The sequence below is a fragment of the Neltuma alba genome, unplaced genomic scaffold (genome assembly GCF_004799145.2).
Source record: "Neltuma alba isolate B1F8T4 unplaced genomic scaffold, ASM479914v2 tig00011032_pilon, whole genome shotgun sequence".
NCBI classification, from domain to species: domain Eukaryota; kingdom Viridiplantae; phylum Streptophyta; class Magnoliopsida; order Fabales; family Fabaceae; genus Neltuma; species Neltuma alba.
In genome coordinates this window covers 19,622-43,384 of record NW_021635783.1, presented here as the reverse complement: position 1 = coordinate 43,384, position 23,763 = coordinate 19,622, and the positions used below count along the sequence as shown (strand labels likewise).

The following is a 23,763-nucleotide window of genomic DNA, read 5'->3' as shown; positions in this document are numbered from 1 at the left end:
GACAGAGTTGTGATAGACATTTGTGATGAATTAGTGAGGGAGTAGTCCGTCACTAATTTTTGACGAAAATTTCGTCACAAAATTCTGATAGACTTATGACAGCATTTCTGTCACAAATTTTGACAGACTTGTGAGAGAAATCCATTACAAATTTGTGACAGAATTGTGACAAAGTTTTTGTCAAAAAATTGCACACATTTGTGACGGAAATTGCGTCGTAAATTTATGACGGAATTTTCAGTCACATGTTAACCACGGATTTGTGATGGAACTGTTCGTCACAAATTAGTGACAGAATTCCCTAGAAAATTTGTCACTAATGTTCCATGTTTTTTTTTATTGATTGTATATTTAGAGACAGAAGTTCTGTCATAGATCCATGAAAGTTTTTTTATTTTTTATTTTTTGTTTCAAGCCGCATTTCCTGTAAGAAACAAATTGAAATTATAATTATAATATAGCTAATATTCAAACCAAATTAAACTAGCAATTGTCATAACAAGCAACAAATCTAAAAATGTCAAGTCCCAAATTAAAGAGCAACCGTTATAACAAGTCTAATATTAAACAAACTACTAATTATCATTATGTGGACTTGCTTCACTTTGAGTGCTGGAGTTGATAGGCGACCCAATTGAGAATTTTCGCTCAAGTGCTTCCAACCTAGACAAGATGGTGACATTCAATTATCTGATCTTCATTTTCTTGTTTAAGCTCTGAGACAATATTTTGAAGATCAGGTTGGACTTCTATGTTGATGGAAGGAGGAGACATATGAGAAGAATGTGTTAGTGGCAGTCTCACCTAAGGAGGGTGAATTAGGTGAGTTATGAAAATTTTAACCGAATTGAAATGATGAAATTAATAAAACAGAGGGCTTTAGACATAGAAAGATTTCACCGTAAATTAAAGACACTGGATTTATACTGGTTCGGTCTTAACCACTTGACGTACATCTAGTCCTCAAATACCTCTGAGATTTTCACTATGATCCAAGATTAACCGGGCTCTTGGTGCCTCAGTACAGTAATTGATCTTCTCAACCACTCCCTTTTACTACCCGTAAGGTTACAAACCCACTCAAGAGTCCACACTCTTGAGCTACACTCAGAAAGTGATTAAAGATGATATGTTAGTCTCTCTCACAGGGTAAATGAATGAGAAACACTGAAGCTCAGTAAAGACAAAAACAGAGTATTGAATGCAATAGTAAAATATTTGCAGAAGCTAGCTCGTGTATTCAATATCCGCATTCAATGCTTATTCACGCCTTTTATAGTTGTGGAAGTTTAATAACTGTTAGATGGAAGAGCTTCTAGCCTTTGAGAGTTCAATTGCGTGTTTTCCCAATTACAACAGTATTTGCCATTTAATGCTTCTGACATGGTAGGTTATAGGCTACTGAATAACTGTTGGATAACCATTGAACTTTCTTCGTAATCTGTAACAATACTTCAATCTAATAAGTTTTTACTTCAGAATGACATTCAGGAAGATAACTGATAAAATGATAGTAATATTCTCATGGTAGGAGAGAAGTAAATCAATCAAACATCAGATCCAATAACTATAAACTGATCAACCTTGATCGAAGACATGATCGATAACTGGTTTATCGATTACATTATCGATTAATAAAGATGAAAGATTTTGAAACAGATAACTATATTTATCGATTAAGTTATGGATTAACACATGATCGATCCAATGATCGATAAATGAAAAGATTGATTTTAGAGGAAGAAGGCTCAAGGTCACTTATGATTTTGAATCTCTTAAAATAAAGAATTAAGATAAATAGTAAGGCTGAGAAAAGCTCGAAGAGAAATATTCAAAAGATTCTTAAATCTCACCGAAGCTTCTGGTATTGAAAGTGCTAGATCATTGATCGAATAAGTGATCAAAAAATGTTTGATCGATCAATTTATCAATAAAAATAAGCAGGAGAGAGTTTGATTTTTAAGGTACATTGATCGAATACTTTATCAATAAACAGATGACAGAAAATTTAGTCGATAAAACGAAGTTTAACAAAGATTTTCATAAAGAGTACAAATCCTAAGATGATCGAGTAAGTGATCAATTAGAGACTTATCGATCAAGTGATCGATAACAATGTAGTCAAAAAGCTCAATTCTGAAATGTTAGGAGCATGTTTGATCGATCACGTTATGTGAAAATAGAATATTTAGAAGATTGGATGATTAATCAATTTATCGATAAATTGATGATTGATCAAGTGATCGAAGAAAGACTTAAACAGTTTAAATCAGTGAAAAGGTGATGATCGTTCATTTGATCGATAAACCGTTGATCGATCAGGTGATCGGTAAAGTAATTTTCAAAAGAACTTAAACAGAAGAAAAATATCAATAAGCAGGTGAGATATTATGCAATAAGAGAATAGGTTATTGATAAAGCTGAGATCGACAAAGTGATCGATAAATGGTGATTAAAACAAAATACAACGAGAGGAGGAAGTTTTACCATTTATCTCTCTTCTCATCAATAACTCATTTATCGATCAAGTGATCAATAAACACTTACCAAAACTTGTGTCCTATTATCTATCAGTTGTTCGATCACTAGATTATCAATCAATTGATTGATAATTTTCTGCAAACTTCTATATAAAAAGGTGTTAACAATGATCGATCAACACATACAAATTTGATTTATCTATCAAGTTATTGATTAATATTTCTACTAAGTTATTTGTTTACACAAGAACTTTATCTATCAAGTCATCAATAAACCTTTGATCGATCAGTGATCGATCAACTTACTAAAACACAGATTTCTTAATTTGTTATCATCAAAACCTTGAATCTAACAGAATGTTGTGTGTAGTCATTATACTGGGCATCAAATCCTAAGCCATAGATTTGACCCTTCTTGTTCTTAGCACCAGAAGCCTGCAACCAAATCCTCACTTCTTTACCATCTAGCTGATTTGATTCCTCCACACTTGGAGATCGACAATAGAACTCCTGGATGCCTTGATCCTCATGTAATGTTCCTGTGAAAAAGGAAAGTAAAAAATTCAAAATATAAAAGCATTGACAAGCACACAAATAGGAAATTCTCAACGAATCTGGAAAACAACAATCCAGAGTGAACAAGCCTTAAAATAGCTACTGGCAGAGACCAAAATCTAATGATGTAACCTCCAAGTTTATTCAAAATAATGACTAAGCTCACCGAAGTACTTTATATGCTTAAAAGATTGCTTAGGGACAATGCAAAAAGTCATGGAGACAGCATGAATCCAAGTGAATTTCATGCCAAATTTGCCCCAAAACTAGTCACATGCACTATCTAAATTAACCACATATAGGTGTGAGTTCATTAATGCCAACCAAGTTAGAAAATGTACACTAGCAGCTTGGGTAAAAGAGGGCACTTAATAGTTCACTTTGTCAAAAATTCAGGTATGAATCATTTAATCCATTATTTGCTCACAATTACACTACTTGTAGCAAATTCAAAAAGCAAACCACTTGAAAAGCCTAGAAATACATGTAGCAGCAAGCATCTGCTGACAGAAATGAATTTCCTTCAGCATAAATTATTTTAGAAATGAATTATGCAAAATTTTAGGAATGCACATTCAAAATTGAATCTGGTGATATAATTTGAATAGTTAAAAGCATATGCACAGCAAAATAAATACTCATTTTTTCTTAAAAGACCAAAACATACATTATAACAAAAGAAAAGGACAGTATTAGAAAGAGAAGTTGTTCCAAGTATGGAAGCTCCATATTCCAACCACAAATAACAGCAAATTTTGATAGCTTACTCTTTGTAGCAAGCACAATTTGTACCAAAGAGTAGAATCACAAGCTATTTTAATGAGATGCACAATATTTTCATAATTTATATTTGAAACATAAATAAAAATACCTTTCTTACTAGTTCAGCCACAGATTCTTACTAATTTTGATATACTTGAGACGTGTTGCTAGTTTGTTATTGGCTGGGTTTGAGACTCAAACGAGAGGAAAACCAAAAGAAAATTTAAAAGTAATAAGGACAAAATAATATAAAATAACTTCCAAATATAATACTTATTAATACGAGAAGCATGCACAATTAGAATATCTACATATTTCTATTACTATTACCATTATTATTATACCACCAGTAAGGCATTTTCAAAGGCTAGGAACTAAAGACGGCTAAATTCCCATCCTTCCATTGAGGTAGCAAAAAGAAATTCTTATTCTTATTTTAATTCAATTGGGGGAAAAACTTACCTAGGAAATAAGGGGGTATACAGCTAGACACTCTCCCCAAAAAAAGGGCAAAAAAGAAAGCTATCGATGCTAAAAAATATAAGGCTAACCAAACCGTCCACCGCATGTGAATGAGTTTACAATGAAAACAAAAATTTATTTATAAAAAAAAAAACCAAACCAAACAAACAAAAAAAAAAAAAGAAGACTATGGGTTCTTAACCTAAGAGAGGCAGTAAAAAGCAACATGTCCCTTATCATATGAGATGACAATGAAATGGCCCTAAGATATGCATTCCTTTTTCTTTCCCCCTTTTTCAGATGAAAAGTTCTACAAGAATTCAACAGCAAATTTTGGCCGCATCTATATGGGATAAAAGTGATAACAAACACTTCTTAAGAATTCCATTTCTGAAATAAATACAAAAACTATTTATATTATTAAAATATACAGGATGTGGTTGTTCTGAGCATACAACACCTAAAAACAAGGTAAAGATGGTTTTTATGCAATGAGACCTCTTAAAAAGGTCCAGAAGTATTATTCTCAACTAGCATATGATATGAAAGAGGCACAAAAAGAGAAATTCAAAGGTGTGCTTAGATTGAGAAGGAAAGTAAAATTTTAATGTTAATATTTTATTTGATTTTATTTAGATTATAAAGCTAACATTTTTCTTCCATTCTCCCCATTCAAATTTTAATGTTCATATTTTATTTGATTTTATGAAATAATGTCAATTAATGAATCGGAACAAAACAAATTAAAGTCTCATTTTCATCGATGACAATGGATATCACCGTTGAAGGTATGCCTTTCAAAACTTTTGGTATGGACTATGGCATTAATTAAACAGAAGCAAAAGCGTGAAGATTTTGATCGATATAGAATGTAATCATATTTTAATTAGATTATTTAACCCTACTAAATATATAGTTGATGCAGACTAGTAACCACAAGTAAAGAATTAAAGACCCACACTACAACTAGTCAGGCCTCAGGCCATTAGCACAGCCCTACAGAAAAAGATTCTAGAAAAATATATACTTACAGAAACTTCAGTTGACCTAATATCCACAAATTGGTTAGTTTTGATAGCAAAGTGCGTCTTTGTGAACAATTCACATTAAGTAGGATTTCTTCCCAACTGCAAAGCCTGTAGTTATTTATAAAAAAAAAAAGATTATATCATGCATTAAATAGTTATTTATAAAAAATGATCATGTCATGCATTAAATAAATAAAGATTACAGCTGAAAATAAATGTTAAGCTTTTGCATTAAAGTGCAATCGCTTAGCAAAATGCTATTCTAAAATAAAATTTTTGGAAAAAAATCTGAAATTATAAGGTTAAAAAAAAAAAAGTAGACTTGCGCCAATTTATATATATATATATATATATATAAAATGATATATGAGATTGGAAAAGAGATAGCAATTATATTGAGTCAAAATGTAATCCTAATTAATTTTTGTTTTCAATAACTATTTTTGTATAGTTCAAATGGTTAATTAACTTGTCACAATGCTATTATTTTTTTGAGTGAAACAATGCTACTATATTAACTCGTTAATAAGATCTGACTCTAAGGATTAAAATATAAGCCAATTTCAATATCATCATCTATAGATGAAGTGCTTTATGTTGTGTTGATGTTTTTGGGGATAATATAAATTACAATAAGTTAGTGTTATTAATTATACTAATTGAAGCACGGGATAGCATTTTCTAGTTGTATATCATAAGAGTAAATGAATTAATTTAATTGCAATATTTGATTGGAGGTTCAAGGCTAACAGTTAATTCATTTCAAAAAAGACCTAGAAACATCATTTAGGAAAAATACAGCTTAATGGGTGATTTAAAAATGAAAACTTTGAATAGACACAAAAACCCATATACCAAAAAAAGCAAGTTTAGAAGCAGACATAGATAAAGCGGAAATACATTCAAAGCACCGAAATTTATTTAAGTCAAACTAAAAATTTATATTATTTTTAAAGATAAACACGCAACCGATTTTAAGAAGAATCAAATTCAGAAAGAGCAACCGCTAGAGGATTACAATGGTTTAATGGAGGAACAAAGAGAGCTTATGGGAAGAGAATGGCAACTCAGGTTCAAAGTGATATACGGAGAAGCTAATACGTGTGCTAACAAGATGGCGCATCAAGCTTTCCTTCAATCCAAAAAGAAAAGAACTTGGGTAATACCTCCAATAGAGTTGGAAGAACAATTGCACAAGGATCTACTGGGCATCGAGACTCCAAGACAAGTTTGCATGGTTTACCATAATCTTTTGGTTTTGTATTCTATTTAGTTTATCTTTATTCACCAAAAACAAAAACAAAAAAGAAGAAAACTCACCTTGAGGTTGGTGATGAAAAGAAACTAGAGACTGAGCTGTAGGAGTTGAAGAAAGAAGTTGAAGCAGAGCGAGGAGAACACGGACGATGATTATGTTGGCCGGTAACAACATCGCTGGTGATGAAAGTTGGAGGAGGAAGTCGATGTTGTTAACATAGGAAGATGATTGAAGAGATTTTGTCACTGATGCGGCGAAGATGAAGTGGTGAGATCTAGGGCTCAAGGAGTGGCGGCTATGGAAAAAGAGGGGTTGAAATGGAGAAAGCATTAGCAGCAATCTTGCGTTTTTCCATCAGGTGCCGAAGAGTGAATTCAAAACGGTGAGCATTGAGCACAATTACACTTATTATTTAATAATAAACTTCATATTATATACGTTTAATAAAAAACTTAAATTATATACGTTTATCTGAAAATTGTTTTTACAATTAAAAAAATCAAACTATTAGTTTCACAATTAATTAATTCTTCTTAACAATAAACATTCTTAATTCCTCCATTATAATGATGTAAAAGTCGATAAATGTAATGAAAATCATATCATTAAGTGACTATGCATCAATAATTATTAAAAGTGAGATAATAAATATATTTGTCATTTTTAATTCAATTGGGTGTTGCAAGATATTAAAAAGTTAAATTTTTTTCACAATTAAAAAATGGAAAATTGGGAATGAATACCTAATTAAAAATTTAATTGGCAAATAGGATCTACAATGATTGATTGCACAAGGAAATATTAGTTGTACACAAAGAAAGATAAGTTGCACAAAGAAAAAATAGTTTGCACAAAATATTATTTGGATATAAGAAATTATTTTGTACATAGGAAAGATGACTTGTACATAAGAGAATTTTATTTGCACAAAAAGAAATTGAGTTACACATTGTACAAAAAAATTATTGTACACAAGGAAAGATAAATTGAACATAAAGGAAGTTAAGTTACATATAATAGAAATTAAGTTGCACAAATTTCTTAGGTCTCATTTGCCAATTAAATTTTTAATAAGGGGTTTATTCCCAATTTTTCCTCAAAAAATCAAAGTATTAGTTTCCCAATTAATTAATTCTTTTTAAGAATAAGCGTTCCTAATTCCTTTGTTATAATGATATGAAAGTCAATAAATATAATGAAAATCAAATCATTAAGTGATATCAATAATAATTCTTAAAAGTGGATAATATATATTAGCTATTTTTAATTCAATTGGGGGTTATAAGACATTAAGAAATTAAATTGTTTTCACAATTAAAAAATCAATGTTTTAGTTTCCCAATTAATTAATTCTTTTTAAGAATAAACGTTCCTAATTCCTTTGTTATAGTGATGTGAAAGTCAATAAATATAATAAAAATCAAATCATTAAGTGACATCAATAATAATTCTTAAAAGTGGATAATATATATTAGCTATTTTTAATTCAATTGGGGGTTATAAGACATCAAGAAGTTAAATTGTTTTCACAATTAAAAAATCAATGTATTAGTCTCCCGATTAATTAATTCTTTTTAAGAATAAACATTTCTAATTCCTCCATTATAATGATGTGAAAGTCAATAAATGTAATGAAAATCACATCATTAAGTGACTATACGTTAATAATTATTAAAAGTGAGATAATATATACATATATTAGCCATTTTTAATTCAATTGGGTGTTACAAGACATTAAAAAGTTAAATTTTTTTCACAATTAAAAAATCAATGTATTAGTTTCCCGATTAATTAATTCTTTTTAAGAATAAACATTCCTAATTCCTCCATTATAATGATGTGAAAGTCGATAAATGTAATGAAAATCATATCATTAAGTGACCATATATCAATAATGATTAAAAGTGAGATAATATATATTAACCATTTTTAATTCAATTGGGTGTTACAAGATATTAAGAATAAAAAAGATAGATCATTAAAAGCACCAACACTTTATACGTATATATGAAAACATTTATCCAGGTTTAATACCATCATCTCTCACTTGCCTCAAGCCTTCTTGTTATGTTAGAGTTCATAAATGGAGGTATGTGGATTAATTCACATAGTAAAGTAATTGAAATTCTTATCTTCTCTTACTTATTTACTTATCATTAGGTTACAAGGGAAAAAGAAAATTGTCACTAAGTTATAAGAAGAATTTATTTTAACACAAATATAAACTACTCTATTAATAATATTAATAATCAAGAGGACCTAATAAAAATAATTCAATTCTTATATCAAAATAAAAAAATTTCTTTCCTTTTTTGTAATTAAAAATAATTATACATAACTTTTACATAATATAAACAACAATAATAAATAACACAAACTGTTTCAAATTAGTGACGGATTTGCGATGGATTTGTAATGGAATTGTGATGGATTAGTGACGGAGATTTGTCATGGAAATTAGTGATGAAAATTTGCGATGGCCTAGTGATGGTAGTTGTGTTAGCGACGGAAATTTGCCACGAAAAATTTCCGTCACAAATTTTCGTCGCAAATCTGACCCTGATTTCTGTCAAAAAGATTGGCTTATCTCATGACAAAGTTAGGGACGGAATTGCAAGGGATTTGTGATGGATTTGTGACAGCTTTTTAACAAAATTAGCTACGGACTTTTGCGATGGATTTAGTGACAGAAAAAATTTCGTCGCTAATTTGTTGCAAATCTTATTTTACTGACAGAAACTTTCGTCGCTAAAATCCGTGGCAAATCCTTTACAATTTCGTCGCTAATATTTGTGACAGAATTAGTCATGGAATAGTGACAGATTTGCGATAAAATAGAATTCCGTCACTAATTCCCTGTTTTTTTTAGTGTCATATTTATACCGATTAAAATTAAGTTAAATAATTTATTTGGGTTGTTTGGCATATTATTGAGATTTTAATCGGTTTATTTTTATTTATTGAGTGACTAGAGGTTTTAAAATAATTATTTTAGCTAAAAAATTTATTATTTATGGAAATATATATTTGATAGTTATAACATTAAAATTTTGATTAAATTATTTATTTATAAATATTTGAGGTACTATTAAATTTTTTATGATTCGATTTTGAGGTTTAAATTTCAAATGAGATTTTTAGAATTTAGAACATAATAAATCCATATTTGAAAATTTTGGAAAATTCTTTTTATTAAAGTAAATAAGTTGGAGGATGTAAATAAATAATTTGGCTTATTAGAACATTATAATTCATTTATAAAATACTTAATTTTGGGTTGTGAAAGTTGTGGGAATTTAGAATGAAAATTAAATTAAATTAAATTAAACATTTAACTAATATATAAGCTTAATTATTAATTAATTAGCTTATATTAATTGTGTAGATTAATTATTGGTTAAGCAAAGGATTGACCTTGTGGTAATCCTTACTATTGTTTTGGAGAGAGGTAACTACTTTCCACTTGTTATATGTGCTAATATGTTGTTTGTGAGTATTTTTCTATTTAGAATAATGATTTATTATTTGGAACTCGAGTAGATATATTGTACCTTTTGAGCTATGAAAATTGTCTTGTGGGATTCTTGGAATTGTGATTGAGAAATTTGAAAAAATGTATGATTTATATCTTATGGATTATATTGAGAAACGATTGAGACATTTTTGGTTATATTGTGAATGATTGGTTGTTATTTGAATTTTTGGATTGAGCCATATCCTACCACGTGATAAGGCCGCCATTGGTGCATATTGGTTGGCTTTCTTTATCCCCAGAGTAAGAGATAGACTTTTGCGGCTTCTTATTCATCCCCCCAAAGTGTGGGATAGGCCTATAGTAAGGGATAGACCTTTGTGACTACTTATTCATCTCCTAAAGTGTGGGATAGGCCTATATGTCTAATTGATCCCCTATAGTGAGAGATAGACTTATGTAGCTTGTTTGTTAGCCCTTGTAATAAGGGTTTGGATGATTGAGATTATCTAAATATATATTTTATATTTCCATTGATATATCTATATTTCTTGAGATTTATATAATTGTCCCACTTGACATCTTATGAGCACATGTTGGTATGTATGACAAGTTGAAAAGCTAGTTACTGAGGCGTTTGTCTCACCCCGTGGTTTCTACTATCTACAGGTAATAGTTCAAATGATGATCTGTCAGGAAAGGCCTCAGATGCTTATTGTGCTGTTATTGCTTGTATAGCCTCTCTTCTTTATTTTATGTGCTGATTTATTATATATTGCCACATAGGGCCTATCTACTATGATGTTATAAACTAATACATTCGATTACTGCTAATTGATGAGAGGGTCGTTAGAAGGCCAGAGGCCTCTAAGACTATGCACGTGACACTCTTTTGAAAGTATAAGTTTTGTTTGGGCTAAGGCTTGAATGATATTTTTGGACTTTGGAAGTCCAAGGCCCAAGTTAATTATCGATATTGCTCATAATATAAGTTTATTTCTTTTAACCATGATAGTGATTTTAAAATTTTAAGGTTTTTTCTTTTTTATCATGGTTAATCTTTTGAATAAATTGTTTGAATTAATCTAAATGGGTTGTGTAAGAACAAGCATCACAGTCGTATTTGCCCAACAACACTTGAATAGAGTGACAGTGAAAAATCCTTGATAATTTAACTCAACAATATCAATGAGCATTCCATAGTAAGGAATGCCTCCAAATCGTATGTCACTATCACTGGTACTAGCATAACTCCTCATTCCAAATGTGCCAAAAACTCCAGAGTTTTGTGTGAGCAAACCCTGATCACGCGTTACTGTACGGAACTTGAACCCATTGACATTATATGTAGTAAACCTCCTGGCATCATCAAACAGACCATATGTAAGACTTTTGAGTTCAACTATGTGGGGGTTATTGTTATTATGTATTCGATGTGTAAACCAACTCGAAAATTCCCTATGGACTCTCTTGTCAACCTTAACAGATGTTTGTGAATGAACCCATAGCTACTACCTAACATATCTGCTAAATTCCCTATAGTGTTACTTGTTAGAGAAGACAATGATGAAGAAATTTTAAACATAAAAAAAGAAAATCCATATACAATTTACTAGAGAAAAGGTTCAACTTGAGTGCAATTTATCAAAACATATTTGTGTGCTTGTAACTTCTCGGTAGGAGTCAGTTTGAAGTATTCGAACGATCCAACTGATTTCCCAATAGTAGGGAAGAAGTCACTCAAATTGGAAGGACCTAGTGGACAATCATCAATGCATGGGGGGCGATTGAAAGTTGTCCCGATAATCATCAATGCATGGGGGGCGATTGAAAGTTGTTCCGATGTTGTCAAAGTATCTAGATTAGAAACTTAGGACCTCATCTCTAGCATAACCTTCTACTATTGACCCCTTTGGTTATGCCTTATTCCTGACATAGAATTTTAATTTTCCTAAATATCTGTATGTTTAATTAATTAAAAATTAATAATTTTCTATAATTGAGATTAAAATGTGGAAAATTGAAAGAGATAATATAACACACCTTTCAATAGGGTACATCCATCGATATTGAATTGGGCAAGCAAGTTTTGCTTCTCGAACAAGATGGACTATAAGATGAACCATGAAAGTGAAGAAGGACGGAGGAATTATCATCTCCAAATGACAAAGCATCAAAATTATTTTATTCTACAGTTAATCTAGCTCCTTTGGTATCAACACCTTCGCACATAACTTTTTGAAAAATGAACACAGTTCCACAAAAATCATAAAGACATCAGGAGGGAGTGTGTTTCTAAGTGCCAAAGGAAGTAATTGTTGCATCAAATTATGCGAGTCATGACTCTTTAACCTAGTAATCTTTTGAGCTTGTAGATCAATACACCTTGAGATGTTGCTGGAATATCCATCAGGGACTTTTATTTTCTTTAACGCTGACCAAGAAGCTATCCTTGTTCTGCTTTATCAATGTGAATTTAGCTAGTTGAAACCTATCATTATCATTAGGCAAAGTATCAGGATGAATTCCAAGGGCTTGTAAATCTCTCCTAGCAGAGAGGTGGCCTTTAGACTCTCTGGGTTCATTGAGCAATGTGTATAGCACATTATCACACACATTCTTTTCAATGTGCATGACATTAAGACTGTGACAGATCAAATTAGATTTCCAATAAGGAAGGGTGAAGAAGATACTTCTTTTCTGCCACTACATTGGCTGACTATCAGACGTGCCACAAGAACGTTGTCTGCCTCGTTCAACTTTGTCAATCTTGCCAAACTCAACATCAACACCCTCTTGCTGTTGAAATATATTGATGCCAAATAAAGTAAGAGGAGGACTCTCTTTTCTTGTTTACCATTGAAGCGATTCTGTTGCAATCTAAATCTGTGCTTCAAATCGAGAACCGCCGGTGACCCATAAAGCACCATTTACGACTATGTGGAAGGCGTACAGGTTTGGAGTCAAAGTTGCACTCAGGACAAGCCAACCCCTATGTATGTTCCAACCAGATAATGTTCCCAACCCAGGAAAATCACTAATTGTCCACATTAATACTGCGCAAAGGTTGAAAAGCTTTTTCTCATATAAGTCATAAGTTTCCACACTAGTAGTCCACAGCTTGATCAATTCCTGTATCAATGGTTGTAGATAGATGTCTATATCATTTGCAGATGCCTTCTTGCCAGGAATGATCATAGACAGCAAAAAAGAGCTCGGTTTCATGCACATCCAAGGTCGGAGATTATACGGAATTAACACTGCAGGCCATATACTGCAACTGGTGCTCATGTTAGCAAAGGGATTAAAACCATTGGTCGCCAATGAAAGTCAAACATTTCTAGGATCGGCAGCAAAATCTGGAAATTTTGAGTTGAATGCTTTCTATGCCTCAGAATCTTGTGGATATCTTAACTTGCCATCTAGATTTTTGTCAACATCATGCCACTGCATATGCTCCACCATTTTTTATGACATATATATTCTCTGCAGGGGCGACTTCAAAGGAAAGTACCTAAGAATTGAAATAAGAAAATATACAGTGGTTAATTAACAAAATAATTCTAAAAAAACAATGAAGCAAATATATTACTGAAGTAATAAAATAATTTACAAAATAATAAAGTAAAAATATTATTACCTTATTAACGATATAATTTCCAAAGAAATTAAAAATTAAAGCAATTATACTAGTTTAATAATGACATAATTTATAAAAAATTTAAGCAAATATTAAAGCAATGAATACCTTAGAATCTTTGTAGGTTTCTTCTTCTACTTTTTCTCCTTTCATGTGAGCTTGTACCTAGATGTCTTGCACCTTATACAAGTCTCTCTGCTGGCATGCTCTCCTTAATATAACATGCAGTCATTTAGGCAGGCATCAATTTTCATGTTGTTCAAGCCAAGCTTGTTAATCATCTTCTTCACTTCATAAAATGACGATGGGAAATTTGCATAAAGGAATGCGTCTGTCAATAATTCTAGAAGCATTGACATTGCCTTGTTTGTGATACCGCATAAGCATTTTATATGATATAGCTTTACCATGAATGATAGCTTTGAGTACTTTGTACACTCGTGATATAAAGGCTTATCAGCATCACCCATGAGATCAAAAAAACTTTGAGCAACTTCGTTTTTTAGGAACTCTGGTTCAGGCCCCTGTACTTCTTCAGTTGATATGTGTTCATGAATTCCAAATACGTCACGCACACCTCATTGATAGGGTTAGACTTCTCTGCTTCAACTCCCATTCTGGTAATTGCAAGAGTTGACTGAGCAATCATATCATGTTGCTCACCATGGAAAGACCAAAATGTATACTTTTGTGGGAAAGGCTTCAAAATTAAATGGTCTCTAATAATATCTTGTGGATTCCACTTATTGAAATTGCATTTAGGACATAGATAAAGAAGCTTACCATTAATAGTTGCATGCATAGAAGTAAATTCTATGAACAAGGTTAATCCAGTCAAATATCGTTAGGACGTACTCAGCAACTTGATCCATGACTTATAGAATTTATGTGAGTAAAAGCAGGAAAGATTTCAGAGAAAAGCTCAAATGGAAGAATAAATGGCACCTTGAAATGTTTAAGATGGTTAAAAAGAAGTAAAGCAATGATCAAACAATCTGTAGCGGTTAAATAACCGCTACAAAGTGCTAAAATTGCTGCTAAATCCAACGGTCAAAAATTTGTAGCGGTTAAATAACCACAGCAAAACAATAACCGCTGCAAATTCCAACGGTCATATATTTGTAGCGGTTTGTAAACCGCTACAAATTGAGAGGCTCCAAATTCAATTTTTGAATATTGTAGCGGTTCAACTAACCGCTACTAATTGTTGAGGCAGTTCTTTTTATTTGTAGCAGTTAAATAAAACGCTACAAATATCGGCGGGAAATTTGATTTCAAATTCAAATATTTGTAGTGGTTTAATAACCGCTACAAATATTTTTTTTATCCAACATAAATATTGATTTTATTAATTTCAATTTCTAATTTAATAGTTACATTTTAATTTAATTGATAAATTTAATTCATGTTTAATTTTATTGAATAACTCTTAAGTAATAAAAAGTGGTAATACTAATTCAACTATCTAGAATCGAATATAAACTTTTAATTAAAATTTGAAATATTATTTTATTTATCCAATATAAATATTATTTTTTAAAAATTTAAAAATTTCTATTTTAATAAATTAGAATTGCATTATATATTATTTTAATTTGATTATATTTTTTTTATTAATTTTAATTTCCAATTTAATAGTTACGTTTTAATTCAATTAACAAATTTAACTGTAAACACCCTATTTTGTCCGAGCCCACAGAAATAATAATAAATCTAATAAATAAGAAATCTTAATAATAATTAAAGAAATATCTTCCTTGATTCTTTCTTGGAGACTAAATTTGAAAATCTACCCGAAAAAGAAAAAATCAAATAAGAAAATATTTTTCACAAAAATGGTAATAAAGCAAAAGATGGAATTAAATGTTGATTGGTCTCTAATTTAGAAAATGTAAGGTGAACACATTAAAGAGGGAAATAAGAAAAACTAGAAAATAAAAATAAAAATTCCTCATTTAAAATGATTGGCTCCTCAATTTAGAAACATATTTTAGAGTTATAATAGTGAACAAAATAAAAAACGAAAATTAAAATAAAAAAAATCACAATTTGATGATGATTTAATGCTTAAATAGGAAGTTACATTATAAGTCATAATGAAGGGAAATAAAAAAAAGAAAAATTAAAAAACCCCAGTTGGAGCCTATAAATAGGAGATTAAGGGTTAGAGGAAAAGGAGGAGAATTCTAGAACAGAAGAGAGGCAAGAGGAAAAAGTCTTGTTCTTCATTCTTTTCGTGCGGCAAGCCTTGGAGGTATATGCTTCCATCTATTCTTATTTTCTTCTAATTGTTTGATTTTCCCTTTAAGTTTCAAATGTATGTACTGCCTCACTATGCAGATTATTTTCACGCACATATACTTCTTGCCTTCTCTTTCTTGTTTTATTGTGAATATAGAGGCTCTCAGTTTATGGGCAATGTATGTTGATTATTTCTTGCTTTCACTCATTTTTCTTAAACTTTAATGTAAACATTGTTTTACTAATTAAACTAAGAAAAATATGTTCATCAAAATTAATATATAAAAATGTTTTCTATAGCCGTGTAAGGTTTTTAGAACCCCCGCAGGCTCAAACGATTGCTCTTTCATGTAAGATTATAGGAGCCTCCGCAGGAAGTGGAAAGTCACATCCTAAAAATTTTTTACCTGGGTATAAGGGATTAAAATTTGGATGAGGGCTAATGTAAGAACTAGATAGAGAGATAAAACAACTTTTAATGTGAAATCCCGATAAGGTCCACGCTAGCATTTTCGTAATTATCAGTCCAGGAAGGGCAAAATAGGAAAATTAGAGAAAAATTCTAGAAAATTCTAAAAAATGAGAAAAATGAAAATTAGAGGTTTTGGAAATTTGGTTGAGGCCCGAAAGGTGAAATTATGGTGAAAACAAATTATTACGGAATTTCCTGTAAACAAAGGTTTTTCAAGAAAATATTAGAAAATCAGAGAAAAATAATTATTTTAATTAGTTATAGGCCTCCATAAATTTGGAAAAAAGATGAATAAATCATCTAAATATTTATTTGAATTTATAAAATTTTTTTAGGCCTTGGAAGCTCAGGAATTAATTTTAGGGAATTTATTTTCCCGCGGTGACACCAATAGAGGCCTAATTAGAGAAAATTCAAAATAAATACCTAGAGATGCTGAAAAATTATGAAAATTTCTTGATCATGTTATTATATTAAGAGGTGAATTATCATGAAGAGAAATGAATTTTTGAAAGTCTAGAAAAATTATACAATGTCAATAGTGAATAGTAATCGATAAAGCCTCAAATTGGTTTGGGATTTTGTTTTGGATTGTGGGCCATCTTTTTGGACCAGACCAAATCATTTGTAGGACCCACATTGATCCCAATAAGGGCCCAATTTCATGCAGGATCTAGAGACTTCAAATTAATTAAAGAAAAATACAAAAATTAAGGGATAATTGTGGGAACAATCTAGAGATTGGACACATGGTTTAATCTGAAGTTAAGTGACACTTGATGGCTACCAACTCAACCTACTTTTTTGCCATTTGTTGTCTAAAAATCAGAGGAGGAGGCTGCTTCATTTGTCTATAAATATCCCCTCTTAAAATGCAAATAAATGTTAGAAAATTAGAAAAATAAGAGGAAAGTCTGTCACTGTAGCTCCAACCCTATTTCTTCCAAATTTTCAAGTTTTTCAGGCAAAGAATCATCCAACTTACATCAAGAAAACATCAAGGCATGTTTAAGCATCCTTAACCTTAAGTTTCAAGCTTGATTGGTTAGGGTTTTAGCTTGGAAAATCATGGGAAAATGCTGTCCAATTTTGCTGAATCATGTGGCACTTAGGAAAGGATAGAAACCTTGATAATCAAGTGGAATAAGCAAGATTAAATGGTGTATGGATTGATTTTTGGAAGAAAATCAAAGTTAGGATTTTAACAGTTCTATTCGGCTAAGCACTGTTCATGCAGGAGCAAATTATTTTGGCTTGATTTGATAATTCCAATAGCTTTAAAACATGTTTTTGTGTAGGGATATGTTGTTGGGGAGTGTTTAAAATCATTGGAATCAAAAATAGAATTCTTGGAAGTTTATATACCCTATTCGGCCAAGGTGAATACATGAGGAAGGAGTTTGATTTTCAAAAATATGATTCCATATTTGGATTCCTCATGAAAAATTATGTGGGAATGAGTCATGAGGTTATTGATTCTAAAGGAGGAATTATGTTGTTAAAAATCAAAGAAAAAGGGGGGAAATTGTTAAGTTAAAGTTTAAGAGTTGTATATAAGTTGTTTGGTTATTAATATAGTCTATGTTTATGCTTGAATTAATAGGCTTTGTGAGGAGGAATCAAGGAGAATCATTATCCCTTGAGGTGACCGAATTGGACAAGTAGTAAAAGGTAGCATTGAATTGTAATTTGATTGTTTATCTTGCTTGTGTAATGTGCTTATGTGGATTGCTTGAAGCAAGGGATTTATTTTGCAGCATTGTTGATTTTATGACACTTGATATGCTTTGGCCAAATGCATGATAATATGTTAATGTGAAAGTGTGTTTGATTCCTCTCTTGATTTGATGAAAAATGTGATTTTATGTGACTTGAGGATGTATGAAGTTTTATGACATATCACATTAGACATTGGTTGAGTAACATGATGATTATAGTTCACTGCTACTGAGATTTCTATGAAATCTCATTCCCCTTTATGTTAAATTATGCAACAATAGGGAGTGGACTAAGTATGGATAAGGGCAAAGAATTGGCGTGAGCTAGGGAGGCCATGGAGACTTTGTGACAATATATTAAGTTATGTTATATTTTGCTGAACTTTGCTACAAGCTTGTAATGGATTATGGATATGGAATACTTTGACATTATGTAAATTATAATGCTGTATGATGGTTTATAATCATGGTGTGATGTGTTAGAATGGATGGCAATTGGAAAAGAGAAAGGAAAATTGAAGAAAATATGATTTAAGGGATAAAAATGCCCTAAAAAGAGGCAATTTTGTGCCACATAAAATAATAAGCAAATGATAGAATCTGGACCTAAGATTTTTTAGCCAAATAGATTCTATTTTTAGCTTTAAATCAAGTGGTAGATTATTAAATTTGGAGTTGTGTGCTAAGAGTTATGCCATCTCAAAATTGGGCTAAAATCCTAGAAATTCAAAAATTTACCATATGAATAGTGCACTTTGTATCATTTTTTGGTGCTGTTCTGGATGGAATTGAGTCTAATGAATATTTTTTTTTATCTATAGAACTCTTAGCAAGCTTTGTGGGAAAATTGGAACCACCTCATTTCAATATTTCTAGAATTAGTTATGAATTTTCAAAGTTGGCCCCAATTCGGATAAACAGTGTACGGACAGAATTAAAGGTGAAATTTTAAAACTAAAATTTTTTCATCTAGAAACGTTACAAAACATGTTCTAATGGTTCCAATTGTCGTATAATGGGATATTAAAAGAGGTGTGACATGCAACCCTAAGCTTTTTTCTCAAAAATGAAATATTTTAAAATTAAATGTTTTTTAGAGCCGTGTGAGGTTTTAAGAACCTTTGCAGGTTTGAATGATTATTCTTCTGTGTGAGATTATGAGAATCTCCGCAGGAAGTGTAATCCAAAATTTTTCTTAAAAAAAATAAATATTTTCAAATAAAAATACAAAAATTGTTTTTATAAATTAAAAAAATGACACCCCACAAAAAATCCTTTTTAAATAATCAAACAAATATTTTTAAAAAGATATCAACCAAATGACACGCATTTCTACCCTCGAACTACATGGGCTTTGATCCCTTGAGAGGGTACGTAGGCCTTGTGTTTTTATCCTAGGTCAAGTCCAACTTTATAAATAATTTTTTTGTTTTGTAAATAAAAAACTTTTCTTTGCATCTACCTTTTTCTTTACGGTAATTAAAATATAATTAAAAAGGCCATATTGATTTTGAGTAGTCGACTTAGGGTAATCTTTCTCTTGAATAGGTGTTGTGGGGTGCCTAACACCTTCCTCACACATAATTGACTCCCGAACCCTATTCGGTTTTTGTAGATCATGTTTTTAGGTTTCCAAAATTAACCTTTTAAAATTTTGGTGTCGACCCTCTTTCTTTCCCATTTACGGGATGACAAGGATCTGGGGTGACATTAATTAATGTTTAATTTATCGAATAACTTTTAAATAATAAAATAGCATGAAAATTAAAATTCAATTATTAATTACAGTAATCCATAAATAAATAAATAAAAGTTTTGCTGATAATGAAAATAGAAAAAATCCTCAAATATCGACCTTTTATGACGACTCCATAAAATATCATCTGCATCGAGCTAGGGGTGGGGCTGGGGCTGCGGTTGCGGTTGCTGTTGCTGCTGGGGCCAAGGCTAGGGCAGCTAGGATGGAAGATCATCATCTATGGAGATATCAGGCAGTATAGGAGCAGGAAGGTCAGGAGTTACCCTTCGCCAAACAATCTCCATCGTCGTATTGGTAGCTTCCATCCACTGCTTATATTTGGCCTACATCCTGGCCTCACGAGCCTGAAATTGAGCCTCAAACTCCTCACGAAGCTGCTCGACTGATGGCTCTCTCAGACACCTTATGCCAGAAAAGGTCCGGTGTGATGCTGTTGCTAACTAGGAGGTCCTCACCTTAAAAGACACATGGCGGCCTCGACCGTAAACGAAACTCGGTGTGGCGCTAAAACCGAGTCCCCTAACTCATCCAGGGTGCTTAGATTTGGATAAGCCTACCCTGAGTGAGGCAGTGGAGTCCACAGCTGACCCTTGAGACTCTCAGAGTTTTGCAATACTCTAGGTCATCCTCTCTTGCCAAAATAATTTTATCAATTTAAATGAAATTAACATAACATTAACAATAAAATTGTAATTAAATACTAATAGCAACTTCCTTGGCCCGCCCGCTCAGATATAGGAGTGCTGTTCTTATGCCTATGGAGCTGCGGCCACATCTCGTCATAGGTGGTCGTTCGTCCCTCCTGCTGCTGCATCTTCCTCCCTGCCAATTTATAATAAAACAAAAAAATTTAATTATATAAATTCACATATATATGTATATGTACATATAATTTGATTAAATTTGCAGTATTACTTACAATTTCATTATAGATCACAGTAAATGTTTTCGAATTGGTCGTATGCTAAATATCTTGATGGCTGCGGCTCACGTGTTTCTCTGAGAAAGACATTGCAACAAAAATATAATAAATTTAGTTAACTTGTATGACAATAACATAACAATAATGTAATAAATTAAAGTCATACCCTCTGCTCAGGTGTCGACCTAAGCCGGACAAATGATGACCAATTGTTGGTAGGGATGCCATTTGGCACGTCTGCCTGCATCTCCTCCAGGGGTCTCATCTCGTCACCTTTCTTTGCATTGTACAGGCTGCCCCTCCTGTTCTTCCAGCCCTCCCCTAACTTCTTCAGTGTATATGTCCTCATGTTATCCCTGGCGACAAATTTTTTCTGTAATTAAATAACAAAATTATGATTTGATTACTAAGAAATCAAATTCATAATATAACTCATAATTATTTTAAGGAAAATATTTAATCCTAAATTTTAAATACTAATTAATTACCTTCAGCAGCTCCCAGGTGTCACTCTTGTTCTTCTGTGACATCTTCTTTCAGGTGGGCTCATAGATGGTAAACATCGTGTATTGTCCACCTAGATAAACCAGGTATTAGTCGAACAGATGTCCTCCCAGCTCAATTAGTTGCCTATGCTCATTCAGAGGGACTGTGACACATGCATCCTGAATGTAATGCATGTCCTTCACGTTCAGTCTCATCCTGGACCTATTGCCAGCTAGGTTTGCACAATTAAATTGATAATCAAATAATATCAATAACATTTAATTATTAATATTAAATAACTTATTTCACTTGCCCACAACCTCCACCTCCCAGCAGCTCAACTGTCTACTAGGTCGACATGGCTGTTGCTGCTGGTGGAGGTGGTCCTCCTTCTCCTCCTCCTCCAAGACCTCTCCTTCCACATGACCTTTGAATCCACCCTCATCCCCCCTAGGTTGAGATCAAAATGCTAATCGATCTCATAATCTTCCATGTTGATCATAGGCCCCTCATCCTCCTCTGTCAGCTCCTCAGACGGCCCAGGCTGCTCAGGATGTCGGGAGGGTCTTGTAGTCTTAATAGGATCTTTATTGTGTCGACAAGCCATGCTATCTAAACCACAAATAATTAATTAAACAATACAAAATACAAAATTTTTCACACATGACTTTCATAAATTCTAAACATTTTACAATTACATTTGAAACCATAAATAAAAATTTACGAATAGAAACCAACTTCAAGTTTCTGAAATTAAATAAAATACTACAAAATGTGATTCAAATAATATCACTCCTAATGTCTAATAAAATTAATTACTAAATAAACAAATTTTATCATAAAACAATTACAAATAACATATATAATCATTTTATAACATATATAATCATCACAATTAATTAATTCAATAATCTAAATCACATACAACTAATTAAACAAAATACAAAATACAGAACTGTTTAAATATGAATTTAATAAATTCTAAACATTTTATAATTATCTTCCAGTTCGTAATTAATAATTAAAAAACCAATAAATACAAGTTCTTTGAATTAAATAAAATACAAAAAAATTATAATTAAAATAATATCACTCCAAATGTCATATAACTTAATTACTAAATAAATATATTTTATTATTAAATCATTATAACTAACATGCAAACTATAAAAATTTAAAACAAATACCAGATACAATTATGAAGTCAAACAATATCAATGTCAATTAAATAAGTAAACTAAAATAAATATTAAATTAATACGACACTAATAAAATATTTAAATACTATAACTAGTAAACTAATTAACTAATAAATAAATAAATATTTGTACCTGGGTAGCTAGAGTTGGATCTAGAGTTACAGTGGACTTGAGGAAAAATTTCAGCAGAACTTCCATACACACGTGTAGCGAAAGTGAAAGAAGGAGGGGGGAGCGTTTATATAGGTGCCGAAAATTTGTAGCGGTTTTGTAGAAACCGCTACAATGTCGAAATTAGTAGCGATTTACTGACAAATTGCTACAAAATTGTGACATGTGTCATGTCTCTATCAAATAACTCAACACTTTGTTGTGGTTGTCTTGAAAACCGCTACAAATTGTGAAAGATTTATAGTGGTTAATATATAAACTCTGCAAATTTTAATCATTTGTTGCGGTTTTATATTAATCGCTATAAAGATAAAATGGTTCATCTTCTGCCATTAGGACAACTACTACAAAGTAACCACTACAAATAATTTATTGCTATTATTCTGTCATAACCGCTACTATTTAATAGCTACAAAATTGGAGCCAATCTCCCGCCATGTTGCGGGAAGGTGATGCCAATTTTGTAGTGGTTATTTTTATGTAGAACCACTACAATGTGTGACAGAAAGTGAAATTTAGGTCAATCGATACTGATTTATAGCGGTTTCACATGAAAACCGTTACAATGTCATGTTTTCTAGCGGTTTATTATAACCACTACAAAATAACCGCTGTAGTTTTCAGTTTTTTTTAGTGATATATGCAATCTTAAACCCTCACAATCCTCTATATAGCTTATTTTAATTTAGAAAATTCCCATGCACCCATATATATATGTATTTTTTTTTTCATAACTAACTGAACATCATTCTTAATCTCTAAAATCTTAACTTAGCATTCATTAAGCAAATAACTAGCTTAAGCTTATTTGACCACCAAACAGCCATTAACTTTTAATTCTAACTCAATCATTCAATCTTTAAAGCTTCCCATTATATCTATTTTGTAACTACTAGTTTATTCCCTTATATCTCCATCTCTTAACTCCACGGAAACCACCCTTCCTAAAATTAATTTATTTCTGACTTCAAACATCTATACATCTAATCCCTTCAAATTTAATTTAACATTCCTCAAACAACCTTTCTTAAGAAATTCTAAAACTCTCATGAGTTTCTATGTCTATTCAATTACAAAACTTAATCTACTTTTAACCATTTACATTAATTCAAACTATCTTTCTTGTAAGTTCTAAAAC

The 23,763-nt window shown here is 31.4% G+C and overlaps 1 long non-coding RNA gene across 1 annotated transcript; it reads right to left on the bottom strand.

Moving 5' to 3' along the window:
- Positions 1–2,975: 2,975 nt before the first annotated feature.
- On the bottom strand, positions 2,976–6,865 carry LOC114760862 (uncharacterized). The gene is made up of 3 exons (XR_003742094.1): positions 6,608–6,865; positions 5,291–5,395; positions 2,976–3,019 (listed from the first exon to the last, which is right to left on the bottom strand). It is a non-coding gene; the product is annotated as an uncharacterized LOC114760862 (long non-coding RNA).
- Positions 6,866–23,763: the final 16,898 nt, after the last annotated feature.